Consider the following 11408-nt stretch of genomic DNA (forward strand, 5'->3'; position numbering starts at 1 on the left):
TGGGAGAGATTGACTGGTACAACTCGCAGTGGCGCGTAGACTACGCCCCGTCTCTCCAAGGCCGAATAACCCTCTCCGCCGATTCCTCCAAGAACCAGTTCTCTCTGCTGCTCCGCTCGCTGACAGCTGCGGACACCGCCACCTATTACTGCGCCCGGAGAGACACGGTGACACAGAGACAGGGAGCCCTCGGACAGAAAGGGGGGGACCCCTATGCCCCGCCCCGGGGGGTGGACTGAACCCGCCTGGCTTGTCCCCTTCTCTCAGCCCCGCTCTGCGAGGGACAAGGTGGGGGAGGCCATCGGACCGACTAACTGTTCGCGAGCGAGACACCGAATACAAGAAATCCCCTCGCCCACCTTGGCTCTGCAATATCCCGGGCCCGACAGGGACCCAGCAACTCTGCGTAGTGCCAGGGCAGTGCCGAGCCCAGCCTGAGAACCGCAGCAGGGGAGAGACCCCGGGAAGAGCTCGGTGGGGCTCCACAGCTTCTCGCTCTCACCAACAGATGTTGGTCCAATCAAAGATGTTATCTCAGCCCCTTGTCTCTGTGACATCCTGGGACACCCCCCTCGCACCCTGCGGGGATAGCGAACTGCGGGGCATACAGCGGGGAGGAGAGTGACACAGCCCGGTCCGGGTCTGCCCCGCTCTCCTGAGCTGCAGCCATTTCTGGAGGAGAGAGAGGCTTGTATAGGGGATGTATGAGCCCGTGTTTGGTGTGTACAGGCTGGATCGATAGAGAGATAGATAGAGGGGGTGGATGGGGATAGATAGATAGATTATGTGTATTGGGTAGAGAGAGGGATGTATAAGATGGGTAGATAAGTAGCAGAAAGATGCACACACTCACCCATATGGGGGGAGAACGGAAGAGAGGGAGAACCACCCCCACAGAATTTCACACCCGCGCATGACCACAGCCACACTGAGAGAGTCACTGTTCCCCTCACACCCTCCTCCCCCGGCCCACACACACAGGGCGGCCGCTGCTGTCCTTTCCCAGGCATTTGTCTCCCCGAGAATCTGCACCGGTGGCTGTGGGGCTCACTGGCTCCCCCCTCCCCCCGTACAGACATGCCAGGGGCTTGGTGGCTGGTGCTTTGCGCGCTCTCTGGCTTTCCAGGTAAGCACTGAGGGGGCCGGTCCCCGGGACAGCTGAGGGGTCTCCTGAGGGGTCTCCATGGGAAGTTCAGACTCATCCCCCTCTGTTTCAGGTGCCCTTTCCCAGGTGCGGCTGGTGGAGTCCGGCCCTGGGGTGGGGAAGGTCTCCGAGCCCCTCACTCTGACCTGCGCTGTCTCCGGGGAATCGATAGCGAGCAGCGATTACCTGTGGTACCGGATCCCGGCGTCTCCAGAGGCAGGACTAGAATACCTGGGCGTTATCACCCGGTCCGGGACTCCGTTCCCGGCCCAGTCTCTCCGGAACCGCCTCACCATCTCCAGAGACACCGCCAAGAACCAGGTCTCCCTGCAGCTGCTGTCCCTGAGAGCTGCGGACACCGCGACCCACCACTGCGCCAGGAGAGAGGCACAGCGACACGGACACAGGGCGGCTGGCACAAAAAGGGTGGGGTGAATTCACAGGGACGTTCAGGGCAGTTGGAGGCCGAGGGAGAGACCAGCTGAGAGAGGCGCATCTCTCCGGGTTACAGAAGGGACCGAAACTCAAACTCGGCGGTTTGCAATCCCAGCCCGCCTCTGCGGCTATTCCAGTGGGCACCAAACCTGAGCAAGGGTTACCGCGTGTGAAGGAGCGGATTAAAAAGACGGGGCCGCGTGGGGGCAGCCTGACTGCCCGCCCGGGTGTGAGACTTTATTCCCCTGCGATGCGCGGCCCTTTGTGTCCTAGGGGAGATAGTTACCAGGGGGATCCCAAAGCCTCTTCCGACACCCATTGCTCAGGAACCCGGAGCAGCGTTTGCTTCCCGGGGGAGGTTTGCAGCAGGCCGGTCTCAGGCTGCGCTGGGGCATTTCTCGCCGGGGTCTCGCCTGGGAGGTGCTGGGAGCAGAGACCTGGGTTTGCCCTTGTGCCCTGTAGCGCCTGACACACTTCGGGTCGGTGTAAGAACCTCACAATAACCCGCCCTGTTCCCGGGGCGCCCTGAGACCCTCAGACCGGAGTCTCCGCCCCTCTCCAGGGCAGGGTGTGTTGTGGGAAGGGGGGTGACTTCGTTTCCCTTCCAAACCCGGCAGCCGCGTGTCGGAGGCTGCGATAGGCAGAAGCGGCCGCGCATTTTGTTTGTGCAGTTAAGGGCTAGTGCCTCCCCCCTCCCCCCCCCCCCCCCCCCACACACACACACCCCCGCGCCTTTCCCTTTATCCTGACAGGGAGAAGTTCCCCGCCAGCTCAGCGAGCAATGCCAGTGTGGGTACAGTTTGTGTTCGTTTTAGCAGCTTGGAAAGGTGAGAAATGTTTGAAAATACAGGGAACCTTCAGAGTATGTGTTTTTAATGGTAGTGTATCTATTTCTGTCTGTCTGTATAAACCTCCGTATCTATCTATCTATCTATCTATCTATCTATCTATCTATCTATCTATCTATCTATCTATCTATCTATCTATCTATCTATCTATCTATGCATTTGCATCCATCTAGGCATCATCATATTTTCTTTCTTTCTTTCTTTCTTTCTTTCTTTCTTTCTTTCTTTCTTTCTTTCTTTCTTTCTTTCTTTCTTTCTTTCTTTCTTTCTTTCTTTCTTTCTTTCTTTCTTTCTTTCTTTCTTTTACAGTCTAATCTATACTATGTTCCAAGCACATCATTATCTCATCTCTTTGTATGTTTCTCATCCCGCAGTAGCTATTCATCCATCCATTGTCCCTGTGCTGTATTATCTCTCTATCCATCCGCATTTCCCCCTCTACTGTATTCTCTCTCCAGCTATGATTTCCTCCACTCTATTAGCTGGCAACTTGTCTGTCTACCTCTGTTGCTTTTACGCCCTTTATCACTCCAGTGAGAGTCATTAGGTATGAACAATTATCGTTATGCTTATTAATGTGTTTTCTCCCTCAGGAGCCCAGTCCCAGATGCAGCTGGTGGAGTCCGGGGGGGCTGTTAGAAATGAAGGGGAGTCCACCCGGCTCTCCTGTAAAGGCTCCGGCTTCACCTTCAGCAGCTCGGATATGTTCTGGTACCGGCAGAGTCCCGGGACAGGACCGGAGTTTGTCTCAAGTATTTACGACGATGGGTCTAGTCCGTATTACGCGGCTTGGGTCCAAGGGCGATTCACCATCTCCAGAGACAACGCCAAGAGCGAGCTGTACCTGGCAATGAGCCACCTGAGACTGGAGGACACGGCCCAGTATCACTGCGCTGCTAGAGAGGCACCGTGCGGAGTTGCCGGTGTGAGCTGAGACAAAAACCTCCACCCCCGGGGCCCAGGGGGAAAGTCAGCTCTCTGAGCCCGGCGGCGGCCCCTGCTCCCTGAAGGCTGCTGCAGGGACAGAGATGAGAAAAACTGGCCGTGAAACGCCACGCGTGGCTGTGGTTGTGTGTGAGTCGGTGAGAGAGATAGGACGTGTGTGTGTGACAGAGAGAGATAATATGAATCAGTCCCGTCTCAGGCTGCGCTGGGACGTTTCTCACCGAGGTTTAGGCTGTGAGGTGCTGGGAGCAGAGCTCTGGGTTTGCCCTTGTTCCCTGTAGCGCCTGACACACTTCGGGTCGGTGTAAGAACCTCACAATAACCCGCCCTGTTCCCGGGGCGCCCTGACACCATCAGACCGGAGTCTCCGCCCCTCTCCGGGCAGGCTGTGGTGTGGGAAGGGGGGTGACTTCGTTTCCCTTCCAAACCCGGCAGCCGCGTCTGGGAGGGTGCGGTAGACAGAAGCGGTTTGTGCCGTTAAGGGCTAAGCCCCTCCTCGTCCTTACTGAGAGCATTGACCGTCCCGCTCAGCGAGCAATGCCAGTGTGTGCACAGTTCGTGTTCACTTGAGCAAATTCGAAAGGTGAGAAATTCTGCCCTTACCCTTTTCTCCTGGGGCTTGCTCTAAAGGAACATTGTACTGAGCAACAACGGGCTCTTTCTGGGTTTCACTTAAATCCAGAATCACCTGTTACATCAGGAGGATTTTTACAAGAAACCCTTTCAGGTAAACTGCTTGACTTCATAGTCACAGGCTTAGATGTATTCTCTTCCTTGTTACAAGTTTCCACACTGTCAGTAGGTAACATAGTCAAATTCCCTTCTTGCTTTCCTTGTGCCCTGGCTATGTGAACCTGATCAGACAAGGTTGTCATATCTTTACCCAGCAACACACTAGCAACAGGCAAAATAAAAGCACCAGAATTGTCCTGTTTCTGGGCTCCAAGGGAGAGGGATAGTTCAGTGGTTTGATCATTGACCTGCTAAACCCAGGGTTGTAAGTTCAATCGTTGAGGGGCCATTTAGGGATCCGGGGGAAAAATCAGTACATGGTCCTGCTAGTGAAGGCAGGGGGCTGGACTCAATGACTTCTTGGGGTCCCTTCCAGCTCTATGAGATAGGTATATCTCCATATTTTATTATTATTATCCAGTTATGACACCAATTGTTATAATGTCACTAGTTATAATGTCATTCTCCCTGTGAGACACAAATTTAGGAACATTTCCTTCCTGGGCCTTAGTTAAATCCAGATCCAACTCCGGGACAATTGATAAATTTTCAAGTAGCATAAACGGAGAAGCATTTTCTGTCTGTTTCACAGACAAAGAACTAGAGGAAACTTTTCCTCTGCAGGCAGGTGGCTATTCAAAACAGACAAACAATTGGAGTCATCCTTTCCTTTGTCCCAGCACCCACGGCTGATTTCAGACATATACTTGGAAAGTGAGACAGCTTCTTTAACAGGCAAGTTGCCACTAAACTGCCAGATAAACTGCTATTCTCCACATTATACTGAGCTACTTTAAACAAATCCTTTCTACCTACTTTAGGCCTACTTTCACAAACTTTACTTGCCAGCAATCCATCACTCAGAAAAATCAACAACCCTTTTCTTCCTCAATTAGGGCTTCAACCCAACCATCAAGTTTAATCTGCTCTAGAGATACTTTTTTTCTGAGCCTTATCTAATGCCGGATTTACTTCTGAGATACCGACTAGACAGACATTCAGAAACCTCATTCACAGACAACCAGCTATTTTCTGCCTTTCCCAGGTAAGAGTCACCCTCTCCCTGGCCAGAGCAAAACTGGTTAAACACAGACAACTGCTCAGAGTCATACAACTTACCAACATTGTCATAAACTGGACTTCCAAGAGGATACACTTTCTGCTGTTCTTCCCTTGCTTTTGTGACTTGCAGCTCAAGTCTGGCAGTTTCTTGTTGCATGTGGTGAACCCTGTCCTCAGCAGCCAGCCATTCCATTCGCTCTGGTAAGCTTCCCTTTTCCAGCTGGGCCAAGACTTGCTTCTCTTGCAATCTAAGCTCTGCCAGTCTTTGTTCCTGTTCAGGGCACAGGCTCTCCCTCAGGGCTTGCAGTTTCACTGCTTCTGCTGATGTCACCTGGCTCATGGTCACTGATCGTTAGCCTTAAACACTCTCAATATCAACATTCAAATTTTGAATAGCGTGGGGATCTGATCCAGAGCTTAATTGACCTGGTTCTGTGGATCCTAACCAGACTGCACCACTGTAAAGGTGCCTTAGTGGGTCACAACTGAGGATGCCAAATTTAGGAAGAAATGCTGAGAAATAGGGCAAACACAACCCAGACGTGGTGGTTATTCTTTTATAAGCTATACCAAACCAGTCACAAATGTAAACTCCTGTTTCCCCGCACTGGCTAACAAGAAAGCATAAAGGCAGTTTCCGCCGGCATTCCAGTTCTTATATCGCCACCAAAAACACTGGATTCAGATATGAGTGGTTCTTTACAACCGGTCTCATCAAATAATAGGTTCTTCTCATCCCCAAGGACCAGCCACACACCCAGGTCAATAGATAACTTAGATCTTACCCAAAAATCACACTGGTGCCAATCCTTTAGTATCTAAAATCTGAAGGTTTATTCACAAAAAGAAAGGAAGAAAGAAAGGTGAGAGTTAAAATTGGTTAAAGGAATCAATTACATACAGAAATGGCAAAGCTCTTGGTTCAGGCTTGTAGCAGTGATGCAATAAATGGCTGGCTGAAGTTAAGTCTCTGGAGCACATCCACAGCATGGATGGGTCATTCAGTCCTTTGTTCAGAGCTTCAGTTTGTAGCAAGGTTTCCCCAGAGGTAAGAAGCAGGATTGAAGACCAAATGGAGGTGATTCCAAGGCCTTTTATAGCTCTTGCCATGTGGAGGGCATCCCCTTGTTCTTACTGTGGAAAATTACAGCAACAGGATGGAGTTTGGAGTCAGATGGGCAACTCACATGTTCCTGCCCAATTTCTCTCAGTCATTGCAGGAAGCCATTACCTACACTCCAGACAGCAGGTTTAGATGACCGTCCACCCAGTGTAGAGGGGTGTCTCCCATGGTCCATTGTCAACCAAGTGTTTCTTGATGAGCCACTTGACTTGAATAGTCCCTCCAAGGTGTGCTGGCTTGTGGGTGGTACCCCAGGAGCAAACATTTGAAATCCAGGTATAAAGCCAATGCTTAAAACTTACAATACAAAAATGATACATGTTTACAGACAGCATAATCATAACTAGCAAATCATAACCTTTTCCTAGACACCTCACTCGAAAACCTTTGTAAGATTTTGCTGCAAATATATAACAGTGGTTGCAACAACGATCTATATGGTCATATTTTAATCAGATAACGTCAGAAAGGGGGGTGACTTTGTGTCCCTCCCAAAGCAGCCACGTCTGTGAGGGTGCCATAGACAGAAGCAGCCACCCCTTCTTTTTGTGCCGTTAAGGGCTAAACCCCCCTCCCCCCTTTATCCTTACAGGGAGAAGTTACCCTGCAGCTCAGCGAGCAATGCCAGTGTGGGTACAGTTTGTGTTCGTTTTAGCAGGTTTGAAAGGTGAGAAAATATTTGAAAATGCAGGGAACCTAGAGATTGTGTGTTTTTAATTTAATCTGCATCCATCTTCTTCCTTTCTTTCTTTCTTTCTTTCTTTCTTTCTTTCTTTCTTTCTTTCTTTCTTTCTTTCTTTCTTTCTTTCTTTCTTTCTTTCTTTCCACTCTCTAGTCTATACAGTGTTCCATGCACATTATTATCTCATCTGTTTGTACATATCTAATCTTCCACCAGCTATTCATCCACCCATTGTTCCTGTACTGTCTCCCTATTCATCCATATTTTCCTCTATTGTATTATCTCTCTATCTGTCTGCATTTCCCCCTGTAGTCAATTCTCTCTCCATCTATGCTTTCCTCCACTGTATTAGCTTACAACTTGTCTGTGTAGCTCTGTTGCCTATCACCCTAGTGAGAATCCATAGGTAAGAACATTTATTATTGTGCTCATTGTGTTTTTTTTTTCATCAGGTGCCCAGTCCCAGATGCAGCTGGTGGAGTCTGGGGGGGCTGTTAGAAATGAAGGGGAGTCCATCCGGCTCTCCTGTTAAGGCACCGGCTTCACCTTCATCAGCTACACAATGTTCTGATAATGGCAGAGTCCCGGGAAAGGACCCGAGTTTGTCTTACATATTGAGTACGATGGGTCTAGTCCGTTGTCACTGGGCGGAGTCCCCGGGCGATGCTCTGGAACTGCTCCCCACAAAGCCAGTGAGGACTCTGGTGAAGTCTCCTCTCTGTGAGCAGACTGTCTTCAGGGCAAGAAGCTCACACGGCTTCACCTTCCTGGGTCTGACCTTGGAGCATTCAGCATCCTCTGCCCTTCCGTGCGCTTCCCACAGCGAGTCCTCCCAGGCGGGGTCCTGGGCAAGCCAGAGGGTCCTGCACCCCCACTTCACAGTCAAACGTGATTCTTAGCCAGCCAGTAAAACAGAGGTTTATTAGATGATAGGAACACAGTCTAAAGCAGAGCTTGTAGGGACAGAGAACAGGACCCCTCAGCTGGGTCCATTTTGTGGGGGCAGCGAGCCAGATACCCATGTCTGCCCTCACTCCACGTCCCCAGCCAGCTCCAAACTGAAACCCTCTCCAGCCCCTCCTTTCTGGCCTTTGTCTCTTTCCTGGCCAGGAGATCACCTGATCTCTTTGTTCACCTTTAGCTATCCCCTTGCAGGGGGGAAAGGCCCTGGCCATTTGTTGCCAGGGAGACAGAGTGTCAGGTATTTATGCACACTGGCCTTTATCCCACCACCTAGAGACTTAAGAAATGTATTGGGGAAACTGAGGCACCCCTACACTATTCAGAGGAAACGTTAAGAACAGTCTCACTTTGTCACATCCGAATTACCCGGCTTGGGTCCAAGGGTGATTCACCATCTCCAGAGACAACGCCAAGAGCGAGCTGTACCTGGCAATGAGCCGCCTGAGACGGGAGGACATGGCCCGGTATCACTGCGCTGCTACAGACGCACAGTGCAGGGAAGCCGGTGTGAGCTGAGACAAAAACCTCCCATCGCTGGACTCCAGGCCCAGAGGGGTAAAGTCAGCTCCCTCGGGAATGGGGTGCAGATGGCGGAAAAGACCTGGTGCTCTCAGTGTAGGAAGGTCCAGGAAACTAAGACCTGGTCTACACTACGAGTTTAGGTTGAATTTAGCAGCGTTAAATCGAATTATGCCTGGACACGTTCACGCAGCTAAGTCCCTTTTTTCGACTTAAAGGGCCCTTTAAACCGGTTTCTTTACTCCACCTCCGATGAGGGGATTAGCAATAAAATCGGCCTTAGCGGGTTGGAATTGGGGTAGTGTGAATGGAATTCGACGTTATTGGCCTCCAGGAGCTATTCCACAGTGCTTCATTGTGACCACTCTGGACAGCACTCTCAACTCAGATGCACTGACCAGGTAGACAGGAAAAGCCCCACGAACGTTTGAATTTCATTTCCTGTTTGCCCAGCATGGAGAGCACAGGTGACCATGCAGAGCTCATCAGCACAGGTAACCGTGATGGAGTCCCAGGATAGCAAAGAGCTCCAGCATGGACCGAACGGGAGGTACGGGATCTGCTCGCCATATGGGGAGATGAATCAGTGCTAGCTGAACTCCGTAGCAGTAAACGAAATGGCAAAATATTAGAAAAGGTCTCCAAGGCCATGAAGGACAGAGGCCATAACAGGGACGCACAACAGTGCCGGGTGAAAATTAAGGAGCTAAGGCAAGCCTACCACAAAGCCAGAGAGACAAACGGAAGGTCTGGGGCAGAGCCGCAAACATGCTGCTTCTACGCGGAGCTGCGTGCCATGCTAGGGGGTGAAGCCACCACTACCCCACCGCGTGCTTTGACTCCTTCAATGGAGAAACACACAGGGAAGCGGGTTCGGGGTACGAGGAAGATGAGGATGAAGATAATGTAGATAGCTCACAGCAGCAAGGAAGTGGAGAAACCGGTTTCCCCAACAGCCAGGATATGTTTATCAACCTGGACCTGGAACCAGTAACCCCCGAACTCACCCAAGGCGTGCTCCCAGACCCTGAGGGCACACAGGAGACCTCTGGTGAGTGTACATTTGTAAGTATTACACATGGTTTAAAAGCAAGCGTGTATGGGGATGGAGCAGAAATCCTCCAGGGACATCTCCAGAAAACTCTCCTTCAAGTACTCCCAAAGCCTTTGCAAAAGGTTTCTGGGGAGGGCTGCCTTATCCCGTCCTCCATGGTAAGACACTTTACCACGCCAGGCCAGTAGCACGTAGTCTGGAATCATTGCATAACAAAGCATGGCAGCGTATGGTCCCGGTGTTTGCTGGCATGCACACAACATCCATTCCTTATCGCTCTTTGTTATCCTCAGGAGAGTGATATCATTCACGGTCACCTGGTTGAAATGGGGCGATTTTATTAAGGGGACATTCAGAGGTGCCCGTTCCTGCTCTGCTGAACAGAAATGTTCCCCGCTGTTAGCCACGCAGAGGGGGGGACGGGTGAAGTGATCATCCCTGAGAATTGTGTGTGCGGGAGGAGGGGGGTTAGTTGGGTTTGTGCTGCATGTTAACCCGGATACCGCAGCCCCTCCTTTTACATTGCAAACCCATTTTAAATGGCCAACCCAACGGGTGCTTGGTATGGGAAATGAGGGTGCTACTGTTTTAAACCATTCCCACATGTTAAGAAGGTTAAAAAAGCCAAAAGACTGTGGCTTACCATGGCTGCCTGCAAGCTGAAATCTGTTGCCTGGCACTGCCTGAGTGATCTCTCACACCAAACCGGCAGGCCCTCAATATAAGAGGAAAAATGTGACCTTGTAACAAAAGCACATGTGCTGTGTAATGTGAACAGCAAAATTTAACATGAAAGAGTGTACCCATTGTTCTCTAAAATGTGTCTTTTTTAACCACATCTCCCTTCTCCTCCACCAGCTGCAAATGTTTCTCCTTCACAGAGGCTAGTGAAGATTAGAAGGAGAAAACGGCGGACTCGGGATGATATGTTCTCAGAGCTCCAGATGTCCTCCCACACTGACAGAGCACAGCAGAATGCGTGGAGGCAGTCAATGTCAGACTACAGAAAAGCACAATATGAACGAGAGGAGAGGTGGCGGGCTGAATGGCGGGATGAACAGAGCAAGTGGCGGGCTGAAGATGATAGGTGGCATCAGCTTGCAGACAGAAGGCAAGAGTCAATGCTCCGGCTGCTGGAGCATCAAACTGATATGCTCCAGCCTATGGTTGAGCTGCAGGAAAGGCAGCAGGAGCAGAGACCGCCGCTACAGCCCCTGTGTAACCAACAGCCCTCCTCCCCAAGTTCCATAGCCTCCTCACCCAGACGCCCAAGAACACGGTGGGGGGGCCTCCGGCCACCCAGTCACTCCACCCCAGATGATTGCCTGAGCATCAGAAGGCTGGCCTTCAATAAGAGTTAAAGTTTTAAACTGCAGTGTGTCCTTTTCCTTCCCTCCTCCCCCACCCATCCCGGGCTACCTTGGCAATTATCCCCCTAGTTGTGTGATGAATTAATAAAGAATGCATGAATGTGAAGTAAGAATGACTTTATTGCCTCTGAAAGTTGTGCTCGAGGGGGGGAGGGGAGGGGGGTTGGTTTACAGGGAAGTAGAGTGAACCGGGTGGGGGGGGGCGGAGGGTTCATCAAGGAGAAACAAACGGAAGTTTCACACCATAGCCTGGCCAGTCACAAAACTCGTTTTCAAAGCTTCTCTGATGCGCACCGCACCCTGATGTGCTCTTCTAACCGCCCTGGTGTCTGGCTGCACGTAATCAGCGGCCAGGCGATTTGCCTCAACCTCCCACCCCGCCATAAATGTCTCCCCCTTACTCTCACAGATATTGTGGAGCGCACAGCAAGCAGCAATAACAATGGGGATATTCTTTTCGCTGAGGTCTGAGCGAGTCAGTAAGCTGCGCCAGCGCGCTTTTAAACATCCAAATGCACATTCCACCACCAT

General features: G+C 51.1%; 1 long non-coding RNA gene across 1 annotated transcript; it reads left to right on the plus strand.

Moving 5' to 3' along the window:
* Positions 1–2321: 2321 nt before the first annotated feature.
* On the plus strand, positions 2322–10979 carry LOC135975198 (uncharacterized). Its single transcript, XR_010592144.1, has 3 exons — positions 2322–6956; positions 7424–9504; positions 10366–10979. It is a non-coding gene; the product is annotated as an uncharacterized LOC135975198 (long non-coding RNA).
* The last annotated feature ends 429 nt before the right edge of the window (positions 10980–11408 follow it).

This window comes from Chrysemys picta, chromosome 13 (genome assembly GCF_011386835.1).
Source record: "Chrysemys picta bellii isolate R12L10 chromosome 13, ASM1138683v2, whole genome shotgun sequence".
Classification (NCBI taxonomy): domain Eukaryota; kingdom Metazoa; phylum Chordata; order Testudines; family Emydidae; genus Chrysemys; species Chrysemys picta.